Here is a 13,418-nt window from a genome sequence, read left to right as displayed (position 1 = left end):
GCCATGCAACTTTCCACCGTTCCGTTTATTATGACACACTCCATCATTGTCATATTGCATATCCCGGTACACCGCTGGAGGCATTCATATAGAGTCATATTTTGTTCTGAGTATCGAGTTGTAATTGTTGAGTTGTAAGAAAAATAAAAGTGTGATTATCATCATTATTAGAGCATTGTCCCAGTGAGGAAAGGATGATGGAGACTATGATTCCCCCACAAGTCGGGATGAGACTCCGGACGAAAAATAAATAAAAGAGGCCAAAGAAGCCCCAAAAAAGAGAAAGAAAAGAGGCCCAAAAAATAAAGAGAAAAGGCCCAAATAAAAAAATAAAAAAATGAGAGAAAAAGAGAGAAGGGACAATGTTACTATCCTTTTACCACACTTGTGCTTCAAAGTAGCACCATGATCTTCATGATAGAGAGTCTCTCGTTATGTCACTTTCATATACTAGTGGGAATTTTACATTATAGAACTTGGCTTGTATATTCCAATGATGGGCTTCCTCAAAATGCCCTAGGTCTTCGTGAGCAAGCAAGTTGGATGCACACCCACTTAGTTTATTTTGATGAGCTTTCATATACTTATAGCTCTAGTGCATCCGTTGCATGGCAATCCCTACTCACTCACATTGATATCTATTGATGGGCATCTCCATAGCCCATTGATACGCCTAGTTGATGTGAGACTATCTTCCCCTCTTTTTGTCTTCTCCACAACCACCATTCTATTCCACATATAGTGTTATATCCATGGCTCACGCTCATGCATTGTGTGAAGATTGAAAAAGTTAGAGTATGAAACAATTGCTTGGCTTGTCATCGGGGTTGTGCATGATTTAAATACTTTGTGTGGTGAAGATAGAGCATAGCCAGACTATATGATTTTGTAGGGATAAGTTTCTTTAGCCATGTTATTTTGAGAAGAGATAATTGCTTTGTTGGTTTGCTTGAAGTATTATTATTCTCTATGTCAATATGAACTTTTGTCTTGAATTTCCCTAGTCTGAATATTCATACCACAATTAAGAAGATTTGCATTGAAATTATGCCAAGTAGCACTCCACATCAAAAATTCTCTTTTTATCATTTACCTACTCGAGGATGAGCAGGAATTAAGCTTGGGGATGCCTGATACGTCTCCAACATATCTATAATTTTTGATTGCTCCATGCTATATTATCTACTGTTTTGGACTATATTGGGCTCTATTTTCCACTTTTAAATTATTTTTGGGACTAACCTATTAACCGGAGGCCCAGCCCAGAATTGCTATTTTTTTGCCTATTTAAGTGTTTCGAAGAAACGGAAGATCAAACAGAGTCCAAACGGAATAAACCTTTCTCGAACGTGATTTTCTTCCCGAATATGACCCAGGAGACTTGGACCCTACGCCAAGGAAGCTTCGAGGTGGGCACGAGGTAGGGGGGCGTGCCCTATACCCCCAGGCGCGCCCCCCACCCTCGTGGGCCCACCGAAGATCCACCGACGTACTTCTTCCTCCTATATATACCTATGTACCCCCAAACGAACAGAGACGGAGCCAAAAACCTAATTCCACCGCCGCAACTTTCTGTATCCACGAGATCCCATCTTGGGGCCTGTTCCGGAGCTCCACCGGAGAGGGCCGTCATCACGGAGGGCTTCTACATCATCATAGCCTCTCCGATGAAGTGTGAGTAGTTTACCTCAGACCTTCGGGTCCATGGTTATTAGCTAGATGGCTTCTTCTCTCTTTCTGGATCTCAATACAAAGTTCTCCCCCTCTCTCGTGGAGATCTATTCGATGTAATCTTCTTTTTGTGGTGTGTTTGTTGAGACCGATGAATTGTGGGTTTATGATCAAGTCTATCCATGAATAATATTTGAATCTTCTCTGAATTCTTTTATGTATGATTAGTTATCTTTGCAAGTCTCTTCGAATTATCAGTTTGGTTTGGCCTACTAGATTGGTTTTTCTTGCCATGGGAGAAGTGCTTAGCTTTGGGTTCGATCTTGCGGTGTCCTTTCCTAGTGACAGAAGGGGCAGCAAGGCACGTATTGCATCGTTGCCATCGAGGATAACAAGATGGGGTTTATTTCATATTGCACGAATTTATCTCTCTACATCATGTCATCTTGCTTAAAGCGTTACTCTGTTTTTAACTTAATACTCTAGATGCATGCTGGATAGCGGTCGATGAGTGGAGTAATAGTAGTAGATGCAGATTCGTTTCGGTCTACTTGTCACGGACGTGATGCCTATATACATGATCATGCCTAGATATTCTCATAACTATGCTCAATTCTGTCAATTTCTCAACAGTAATTTGTTCACCCACCGTAGAATACTTATGCTCTTGAGAGAAGCCACTAGTGAAACCTATGGCCCTCGGGTCTATTCTCATCATATCAATCTCCATCACTTTAATCTTGCTTTGCTTTTTTACTTTGCCTTTTACTTTTCACTTTGCATCTCTATACCAAAAATATTTATGACCTCTAATCTCACTCTCGTAAGATTAGATCTATCAGATCTCACTCTCGTAAGTGACCATGAAGGGATTGACAACCCCTAATCGCGTTGGTTGCGAGTAGCTATCGTTTTGTGCAGGTACGAGGGACTTGAGCGTGGCCTCCTACTGGATTGATACCTTGGTTCTCAAAAACTAAGGGAAATACTTACGGTACTCTGCTGCATCATCCTTTCCTCTTTGGGGAAATCCAACACAGGCTCAAGAGGTAGCACCGAGCCGGGAAGAAGAGATGTTGGATGCCGAGGCCTTCTACGAGCCACCCAGGAGCCTCGCCGACCCCGCCAACGGCAACCACCGTAGGGTATCATTGATAACTCAGGAGCAGGCTTACGCTAACCATGGATTGTAGGTGGACTAGGCCGTGTCGGTGAACGGCGCCCCCAGCACTGTAGTCCCACCCCAGCCAGGGCGGCGCACTGGGGGCTGCACGGAAGGGGTCTGGAGCAAGGCCCACCCCCATGTCACGCATGGCAAGGCGTCACCCAGAGGTATGTCCTCTGTCAGGGAGGCGTCGGCAAGCCCTCCCCCCGGCAGAGGGCCCGTGGTCTCCGAGGGCGCCACCGGCGTCCCCTCTGACCCTTGGCCTAGTCCTGGTTTCCGGACGCCCCAACGGTGGTCGAGGGTGGCGCAAGGCGGGCCCCTTGTCTAGCGATATGAAGCAAGGCTCGCGCTTGTGAAGGTCTCCGCTCGTGCCACTCTCACATAATAATGAGTGGGGTTGTACACACCCCAGAGTCTCCGGAGAGCCGCCCTCGGGCCTTGGGGGCTCTCGCCCACATCCTAGTGGAAGCACCATGCTCCGCACTGGCCGTCGACACTGCCCCTAATGACTAAGCTCACAGCTGGCAAAGGCACTAGGCTCCGCACTAGTGAGAAGACAAGAAGACTAGCTAGGTGCCGGACGCGGCCTTTTGTTTTCAACCCCTTTTTTCTGTAGCTCAATTTGTAGCCTTTGGATTTGAATTTGAAGTCGTATTTTCATTGGCAATCGCGGGGGTGTATTTTCTCGTTCATATTAATTTCATGAGTTTTCTGGATTCGTGCCTTGTTTTGGGGTTTGCGTCTGCCACCTCCCCCTTCCGAGTGAAGGAAATATGCCCTAGAGGCAATAATAAAGTTTTTATTTATATTTCCTTATATCATGATAAATATTTCTTATTCATGCTAGAATTGTATTAACCGGAAACTTAGTACATGTGTGAATATATAGACAAACAGAGTGTCACTAGTTTGCCTCTACTTTACTAGCTCGTTGAATCAATGATGGTTATGTTTCCTAACCATGGACATGAGTTGTCGTTTGATTAACGGGATCACATCATTAGAGAATGATGTGATTGACTTGACCCATCCGTTAGCTTAGCACGATGATCATTTAGTTTGTTGCTATTGCTTTCTTCATGACTTATACATGGTCCTATGACTATGAGATTATGCAACTCCCGATTACCGGAGGAACACTCTGTGTGCTACCAAACGTCACAACGTAATAGGGTGATTATAAAGGTGCTCTACAGGTGTCTCCGATGGTACTTGTTGAGTTGGCATAGATCGAGATTAGGATTTGTCACTCCGATTGTCGGAGAGGTATCTCTGGGCCCTTTCGGTAATGCACATCACTATAAGCCTTGCAAGCAATGTAACTAATGAGTTAATTGTGGGATGATGCATTACGGAACGAGTAAAGAGACGTGCCGGTAACGAGATTGAACTAGGTATTGAGATACCAATGATCGAATCTCGGGCAAGTAACATACCGATGACAAAGGGAACAACGTATGTTGTTATGCGGTTCGACCGATAAAGATCTTCATAGAATATGTAAGAGCCAATATGGGCATCCAGGTTCCGCTATTGTTTATTGACCAGAGAAGTGTCTCGGTCATGTCTACATAGTTCTCGAACCCATAGGGTCCGCACACTTATTCGTTGACGATATAGTATTTGTGAGTTATGTATGTTGGTAACCGAATGTTGTTCGGAGTTATGGATAAGATCACATACATGACAAAGAACTCCAGAATGGTCCGGAGATAAAGTTTGATATATGGGATAATAGTGTTTGGTCTCCGGAAGGGTTCCGGATGTTTCCCGAAATGTTTGGGTACGAGAACACTTTATTTGGGCCAAAGGGGAAAGCCCACAAGGTTTTTGAAAAGCGCAAAAGGAAGTTTGCAGAGTCCAAGGGCCAGACGCCGGGGTCCCTGGCATCTGGGTCCAGACGCCGAGAACCCTAGCGTCTGGCCCTGGAGTCCGAGAAGGACTCTTGCCTTTCGGGTGAAACCGACTTTGTGGAGGCTTTTACTCCAAGTTTTGACCCCAAGGCTCAAAATATAAATAGAGGGGTAGGGCTAGCACCCAAGACAGATCAAGAAACACCAAGCCGTGTGCCAGCAATCCTGCCCCCTCTAGTTTATCCTTCGTAATAGTTTTCGTAGTGCTTAGGCGAAGCCCTGCGGAGATTGTTCTTCACAAACACCGTCACCACGCCGTCGTGCTGCCGGAACTCATCTACTACTTCGCCCGTCTTGCTGGATCAAGAAGGCGAGGACGCCATCGAGCTGAACATGTGCTGAACGCGGAGGTGCCGTACATTCGGTACTTGATCGGGACGGATCGTGAAGGTGTACGACTACATCAACCGCATTGATAAACACTTCCGCTTACGGTCTACGAGGGTACGTAGACATACTCTCCCCTCGCGTTGCTATGCATCACCATGATCTTGTGTGTGTAGGAAATTTTTGAAATTACTACATTCCCCAACAGTGGCATCCGAGCCAGTTTTATGCGTAGATGTTATATGCATGAGTAGAACACAAGTGAGTTGTGGGCGATACAAGTCATACTACTTACCAGCATGTCATACTTTGGTTCGGCGGTATTGTTGGATGAAGCGGCCCGGACCGACATTACGCATACGCTTACGCGAGACTGGTTTTACCGACGTGCTTTGCACATAGGTGGCTGGCGGGTGTCAGTTTCTCCAACTTTAGTTGAACCGAGTGTGACTACGCCCGGTCCTGATTGAAGGTTAAAACATCACTAACTTGACGAACTATCATTGTGGTTTTGATGCGTAGGTAAGAACGGTTCTTGCTCAGCCCGTATCAGCCACGTAAAACTTGCAATGACAAAGTAGAGGACGTCTAACTTGTTTTTGTAGGGCATGTTGTGATGTGATATGGTCAAGGCATGATGCTATATTTTATTGTATGAGATGATCATGTTTTGTAACGGAGTTATCGGCAACTGGCAGGAGCCATATAGTTTTCGCTTTATTGTATGAAATGCAATCGCCATGTAATTGCTTTACTTTATCACTAAGCGGTAGTGATAGTCATAGAAGCAATAGTTGGCGAGACGACAATGATACTATGATGGAGATCAAGGTGTCGCGCCGGTGACGATGGTGATAATGACGGTGCTTTGGAGATGGAGATCAAAGGCACAAGATAATGATGGACATATCATATCACTTATATTGATCGCATGTGATGTTTATCCTTTATGCATCTTATTCTACTTTGATTGGCGATAGCATTATAAGATAATCTCTCACTAAATTTCAAGGTATAAGTGTTCTCCTTGAGTATGCACCATTGCAAAAGTTCGTCGTGTCGAGACACCATGTGATGATCGGGTGTGATAAGCTCAACGTTTTTATACAACAGGTGCAAGCTAGTTTTTGCACACGCAGAATACTCTGGTTAAACTTGATGAGCCTACCATATGCAGATATGGCCTCGGAACACTAAGACCGAAAGGTCGAGCGTGAATCATATAGTAGATATGATCAACATAGTGATGTTCACCATTGAAAACTACTCCATTTCACGTGATGATCGGTCATGGTTTAGTTGATTTGGATCATGCGATCACTTAGATGATTAGAGGGATGTCTATCTAAGTGGGAGTTCTTAAATATGATTAATTGAACTTTAATTTATCATGAACTTAGTCCTGGTAGTATTTGCATAACTATGTTGTAAATCAACAACTCGTGATGTAGCTCCCCATTTATTTTGATATGTTCCTAGAGAAAAACTAAGTTGAAAGATGTTAGTAGCAATGATGCGGATTGGATCCATGATCCGAGGGTTATCCTCATTGCTACACGGAAGAATTATGTCCTTGATGCACCGCTAGGTGACGGACCAATTGCAGGAGCAAATGCAGACGTTATGAACGTTTGGCGAGCTCTATATGATGACTACTTGATAGTTTAGTGCACCATGCTTTATGGCTTAGAATCAGGGCTTCAAAGACGTTTTGAATGCCACAGAGCATATGAGATGTTGCAAGAGTTGAAATTAGTATTTCAGACTCATGCCCATGTCGAAAGGTATGAGACCATTGACAAGCACTTTGCCTACAAGATGGAGGAGAATAGCTCAGCTAGTGAGCATATGCTCAGAATGTCTGATTACTACAATCACTTGAATCAAGTGGGAGTTAATCTTCCAGATGAGATAGTGATTGACAGAGGTCTCTAGTCACTATCACCAAGTTACTGGAACTTCGCGATGAAGTATAATATGCAAGGGATAACGGAAACGATTCCCAAGCTCTTCGTGATGCTGAAATCGACGAAGGTAGAAATCAAGAAAAGCATCAAGTGTTGATGGTTGACAAGACCACTAGTTTCAGAAAAAGGGAAAAGGGAAAACAGGGAACTTCAAGAAGAACGGCAAGCAAGTTGCTGCTCAAGTGAAGAAGCCCAAGTCTAGACCTAAGCCTGAGACTAAGTGCTTCTACTGTAAAGGACTGGTCACTGGATGCAGAACTGCCCCAAGTATTTGGCGGATAAGAAGGATGGCAAAGTGAACAAAGGTATATTTGATATACATGTTATTGATGTGTACTATACTAGTGTTTATAGCAACCCCTTGATACGTCTCCGTCGTATCTACTTTTCCAAACACTTTTGCCCTTGTTTTGGACTCTAACTTGTATGATTTGAATGGAACTAACCCGGACTGACGCTGTTTTCAGCAGAATTGCCATGATGTTGTTTTATGTACAAAAAACTAATATTCTCAGAATGACTTGAAACTCCACGGAACATCTTAGAAAAAATAATAAAAAATCCTTGCCAAAGATGAAGACCAGGGGGCCCACACCCTGGCCACAAGGGTGGGGGTGCGCCCCCCCTCTAGGGCACGCCCCCCTACCTCGTGGGCCCCCTGGATGCCCTCCGACGCCAACTCCAACTCTATATATTTGCTTTCGGAGAGAAAAAAATCAGAGAGAAGAAATCATCGCGTTTTACAATACGGAGCCGCCGCCAAGCCCTAAAACCTCTCGGGAGGGCTGATCTGGAGTCCGTTCGGGGCTCCGGGGAGGGGGATTCGTCGCCGTCATCATCATCAACCATCCTCCATCACCAATTTCATGATGCTCACCGCCGTGTGTGAGTAATTCCATCATAGGCTTGCTGGACGGTGAGGGGTTGGATGAGATTTATCATGTAATCGAGTTAGTTTTGTTAGGGTTTGATCCCTAGTATCCACTATGTTCTGAGATTGATGTTGCTATGACTTTGCTATGCTTAATGCTTGTCACTAGGGCCCGAGTGCCATGATTTCAGATCTGAACCTATTGTGTTTTCATGAATATATGTGAGTTCTTGATCCTATCTTGCAAGTCTATAGTAACCTACTATGTGTTATGATCCGGCAACCCCGAAGTGCAATAATCGGGACAACTCCTGGTGATAACCATAGTTTGAGGAGTTCATGTATTCACTATGTGCTAATGCTTTGTTCCGGTTCTCTATTAAAAGGAGGCCTTAATATCCCTTAGTTTCCAATAGGACCCCGCTGCCACAGGAGGGTAGGACAAAAGATGTCATGCAAGTTCTTTTCCATAAGCACGTATGACTATATACGGAATACATGCCTACATTACATTGATGAATTGGAGCTAGTTCTGTGTCACCCTATGTTATGACTGTTACATGATGAACCGCATCCGGCATAATTATCCATCACTGATCCGGTGCCTACGAGTTTTCCATATACTGGTTTACGCTTATTTAGTTTCCCGCTGCTACTGTTACAATCACTACAAAATACCAAAAACATTACTTTTGCTGTCTTTACTTTTGTTGCAGATACCACCACTATCATATTACTTTGCTACTAAACACTTTGCTGCAGATACTAAGATTCCAGGTGTGGTTGAATTGACAACTCAGCTGCTAATACTTGAGAATATTCTTTGGCTCCCCTTGTGTCGAATCAATAAATTTGGGTTGAATACTCTACCCTCGAAAGCTGTTGCGATCCCCTATACTTGTGGGTTATCAAGACTAATTTCTGGCGCCGTTGTCGGGGAGCATAACTCTATTCTTTGAGTCTCTTGGGATTTATATCTGCTGGACACTATGAAGAACTTGAAAGACGCTAAGACAACGATTTATCCCTCAACTACGAGGGGAGGTAAGGAATTGCCATCTAGCTCTGCACTAGATTCACCTTCTGTTATGAGTAAGCTAGCGACACCTAAACCTGCTTCTGCTATTTGTTCCGATATGTCGCATATTATTGATGATGCCACTTCTTTTATGCATGATACTTATGATGAAACTGCTTCTATGCCTGATACTACTGTGCCCCTTGGTGAATTTCTTGATGAACAAATTGCTAGGGCTAGAGAAAAAGAAATTATTGAATCTGAATACGATGATGATAGTGATGATGAAAATATGTATGTTATTCCTAAGGGCTATCTTTTTGATATGGAATCTTCTGCCGCTATTTTAGCTTGCAGGGATATATATGAGCTAAAGAGGTTATTAGTTAAATGGAACAAAGAATCACTTAGAGATAAAATGAAACCCGACCCTGCTTTTGCTACTTCACCTATTTGTGTTCTTGATAAGGACTATCAATTCTCTGTTGATCCTGATATAATTACTTTGGTTGAAGCTGATCCATTTTATGGCTATGAATCTGAAACTGTTGTGGCACATCTTACTAAGTTAAATGATATAGCTGCCCTGTTCACTAATGATGAGAGATCGCGTTACTTCTATATACTCAAAATATTTCCGTTCTCATTAAAGGGTGATGCTAAGATATGATTTAACTCTCTTGATCCTGGTTGTGTGCATAGTCCCCAGGATATGATTTATTACTTCTCTGCTAAATATTTCCCTGCTCATAAGAAACAAGCTGCTTTGAGGGAAATATACAACTTCATGCAAATTAAAGAAGAGAGTCTCCCACAAGCTTGGGGGAGGCTTCTCAAGTTACTTAATGCTTTGCCTGATCATCCTCTTAAGAAACCTGAAATACTTGATATCTTTTATAATGGACTAACCGATGCTTCCAGAGATTACCTGGATAGTTGTGCTGGTTCTCTTTACAGGGAAAGAACACCGGATGAAGCTGAAATTCTATTGAATAATATGTTGAAAAATGAAAATAATTGGGCACCTCCTGAGCCAGCTCCTGAGCCAGCTCCTGCTCCAATTACTGAGTCCATTCCTAAACCAACTCCGAAGAAGAGAGGTGTTCTATTTCTCAGTCCCGAAGATATGCAAGAGGCAAATAAATCTATGAAAGGAAAAGGTATTAAAGCTGAAGATGTTAAGAATTTACCTCCTATTGAAGAAATACATGGTCTTAATATACCACCTGTTGAAGACACATATGATCTCAATTCTTTATTTATTGAAGAACCTCCTGATCTTGATATCCGGACAAAGGTAGTAAAGGTAAATTCTCTCTATAGATATGATACAGCTGAAGTTCCTCCTACTAAAATTGCTAGTCAGTGCTTGGATGAGTTTGATAATTTTATGTTTAAGCAAGATGACTTCAATGCTTACTTTGGTAGACAATTAAAAGAAAATGCTTATATGATTAGACGCTTGGGTGATTATATGGCTAATATTAAAGGTGAACTTAAACTTGTTAGCAAACATGCTTCTATGGTTACCACTCAAGTAGAACAAGTACTTAAGGCTCAAAAAGAAGTGCTTGATGAAATGAATAGTAAGAAAAATGATTATGCTGTTAGAGTGGCCACTAGAACTGGTAGAATGACTTAGGAACCTTTGTATCCTGAAGGCCACCCTAAGAGAATCGAGCAAGATTCTCAAAGAAATAATATTGATGTTCCTAGTTCTTCTAAAAAGAAGAAGAATAAAAATGATAGAACTGTGCAAACTTCTAGTGAACCTATTGCCGAACCACCTGATAATCCAAATGATATCTCTATGTCTGATGCTGAAACACAATCTGGTAATGAACATGAACCTAGTGAAAATATTAATGATGATGTTCATGATGATGCTCAACCTAGTAATGATAATGATGTAGAAATTGAACTTGTTGTTTATCTTGATAACCCACAATCAAAGAATCGACGTTATGATAAAAGAGACTTTGTTTCTAGGAAACATGGTAAAGAAAGGGAACCTTGGGTTCAGAAACCCATGCCTTTTCCTCCAAAACCATCCGAGAAAAATGATGATGAGGATTTTGAGTGCTTTGCTGAAATGATTAGGCCTATCTTTTTGCGTATGCGTTTAACTAATGTGCTCAATACAAATCCTTATGCTAAATATATGTGTCAGGTCCCCGACTCGATGTCACATCGATCTAGCTGGTAACACCTCATATCACTTTGCGGCCTCACGCACGGTATCCCCACGGGTGACGTCTTACCTTTTCCCGGGACCGTTTGCGCCTTTTGGCTCACGTATATGATAGTGTCGCTAGCATCCATATGATAAAGAGCCCGGGCTGACATGACTAGTCGTAAACCCAAAGTGGCACAGACTTACAGGGACAGGCATCCATGACCCAGCTTCGAACGTGTCGGTCATCAGCAAGTGGGTCCGGGCTGTAGCACTGGGCTAGCAGGACTCCGGTAAACCGGGCTGTAGCGGGCTAACAGGACTCCGGTACTCAAAGCGTGACATTTCCCCGAAGGGACAGACACAGGAACGAAGAAGGACACATGCCGGCCAGCCTAAGTGTTCCAGAGCAGTAGCAAGCTACCATGGCTCAGCGGTAACACTAGGAGACATTTCCCGGTAAGAGAGGCTACTAAAGATAGACAACTAGATAGTCAGATCACACACATACCAAGCATTTCAATCATACACACAATATGCTCGATATGTGCAAATACAACGAAGCATCACAACATGACTCTATGACACAAGTACTTTATTTAAGGCTCAGTGAGCCATACATAACATACACAAAGGTACGGGTCTCACGACCCCACATACAAGTCATACAGTCATACAAACCAGCAGCGGAAGTAACTTGTCTGAGTACAGACAACTAGTAAAATAAAAGAGGCTTGGAAAGCCTAGCTATACTACGAGGTCCTTCACAAGCTCAGGGTCACCACCTGGGTCTTTAGCCTACTCGTTGATGTCAACGTCTACATAGAACCCATCAGAAGGGGTTGCAGCGTCTTCTGTAAAAAATGTAGATTATAGCAACATGAGTACAAAGGTACTCAGCAAGACTTACATCAGATCCTACATACATGCATAGTATCAAGAAGGGTTGGTGGAGTTATTGCAGCAAGCCAGCTTTGACTCTTGGCTAAACTATCCTACGATACTCCAACTTGAAATGGTTTTGCGCACACGAGTCCACTACTCACCAATTCAATACACTACCGAGGATCCACCTCCGTCTTCCTACGGAAGAGCCATCCTCGGCACTCACACTTATCTTGAGGCTTTTAACAGTTTCCATTTACTTGTCTATGAACTGTATAGGCAACCAAGTAGTCCTTTACCGCGGACGCGGCTATTCGAATAGATTATGATAACCCTGCAGGGGTGTACTTCTTCATACATGTTTCCACCACTTAGCGTCTGCACACGACATGTGCTCGGCAGACTTCAAGCGAAAGCCGACGTGGGTGTAGACCACGACCTACCTAAACACTTAAGCCTCTAGTCCAGGTTTATCGCCTATTCAGGTTCCATCCGCAGGGAGTCCGGCCGAGGTTTCCCATACGGCCCCGAACGATGTGAACAGGGTTCCCGATATACCTAACGGGTATTCGGTACACCGTGCCACGTACCTACCGCATCACAGCCCACCCCTACGGTCAGCGCTGTCCACGGCCTCCAGTAGGCTACAAACACCAAACTACTTGCAACTCCTGGACAGAGAGCTAGGGTGAATAAGAAGTCGAGCGGGGTCATATTTCAGGGCCCAATGCATGGTAGTAGCTGTATCTTAAATCACGCATACAGATCTTAGTGCTTAAGGTCGGCTTCAATGAAACAACCCACCATGTACTCCTACATGGCCTCTCATCGATACCTTTACCAAATCGTGTTCACCACACCACTCTCATTACCGACATAAACATTTCACTCTAGCCCATCACCCAGATGAACCAGACCTGACACGACTCTAAGCATAGCAGGCATAGCAAGGTAGGAACATCACATACATATGGCTCAAACAACTCCTACACATGCTAGTGGGTTTCATCTAGTTACTGTGGCAATGACAGGTCATGCAGAGGAAATGGGTTCAACTACCGTAGCACACAGCAGTTTGAAACGCGTTGTCTTAATGCAGTAAAAGAGAGCAGGAGCGAGAACATGGGATTGTATCGATATGATCAAATGGTTGGTTGCTTGCCTGATGGTTCGATGCACGGATACGGTTCTTCGTTAGGGTAATCACGGTACTCCTCGGGGACAGAACCTGTCGCAAAGGGCATTGATACACAAGCATCACCAAACAATGTGCAACAATATGATGCATGCATGAAACATGGCAATATGAGTGTATTGGGCTAATGCAACTAAAGCTAGAAGGGTTTGAACAAATTTGAATCAAAGATTCAAATTCCAAATTCAAATATGGCCTTTTTAAGTGCCTTTTCTTGTTCTGCTTAAAACATC

Source organism: Triticum dicoccoides, chromosome 3A, assembly GCF_002162155.2.
Source record: "Triticum dicoccoides isolate Atlit2015 ecotype Zavitan chromosome 3A, WEW_v2.0, whole genome shotgun sequence".
In the NCBI taxonomy this organism is placed as follows: domain Eukaryota; kingdom Viridiplantae; phylum Streptophyta; class Magnoliopsida; order Poales; family Poaceae; genus Triticum; species Triticum dicoccoides.
This window is presented reverse-complemented; position numbering follows the sequence as displayed.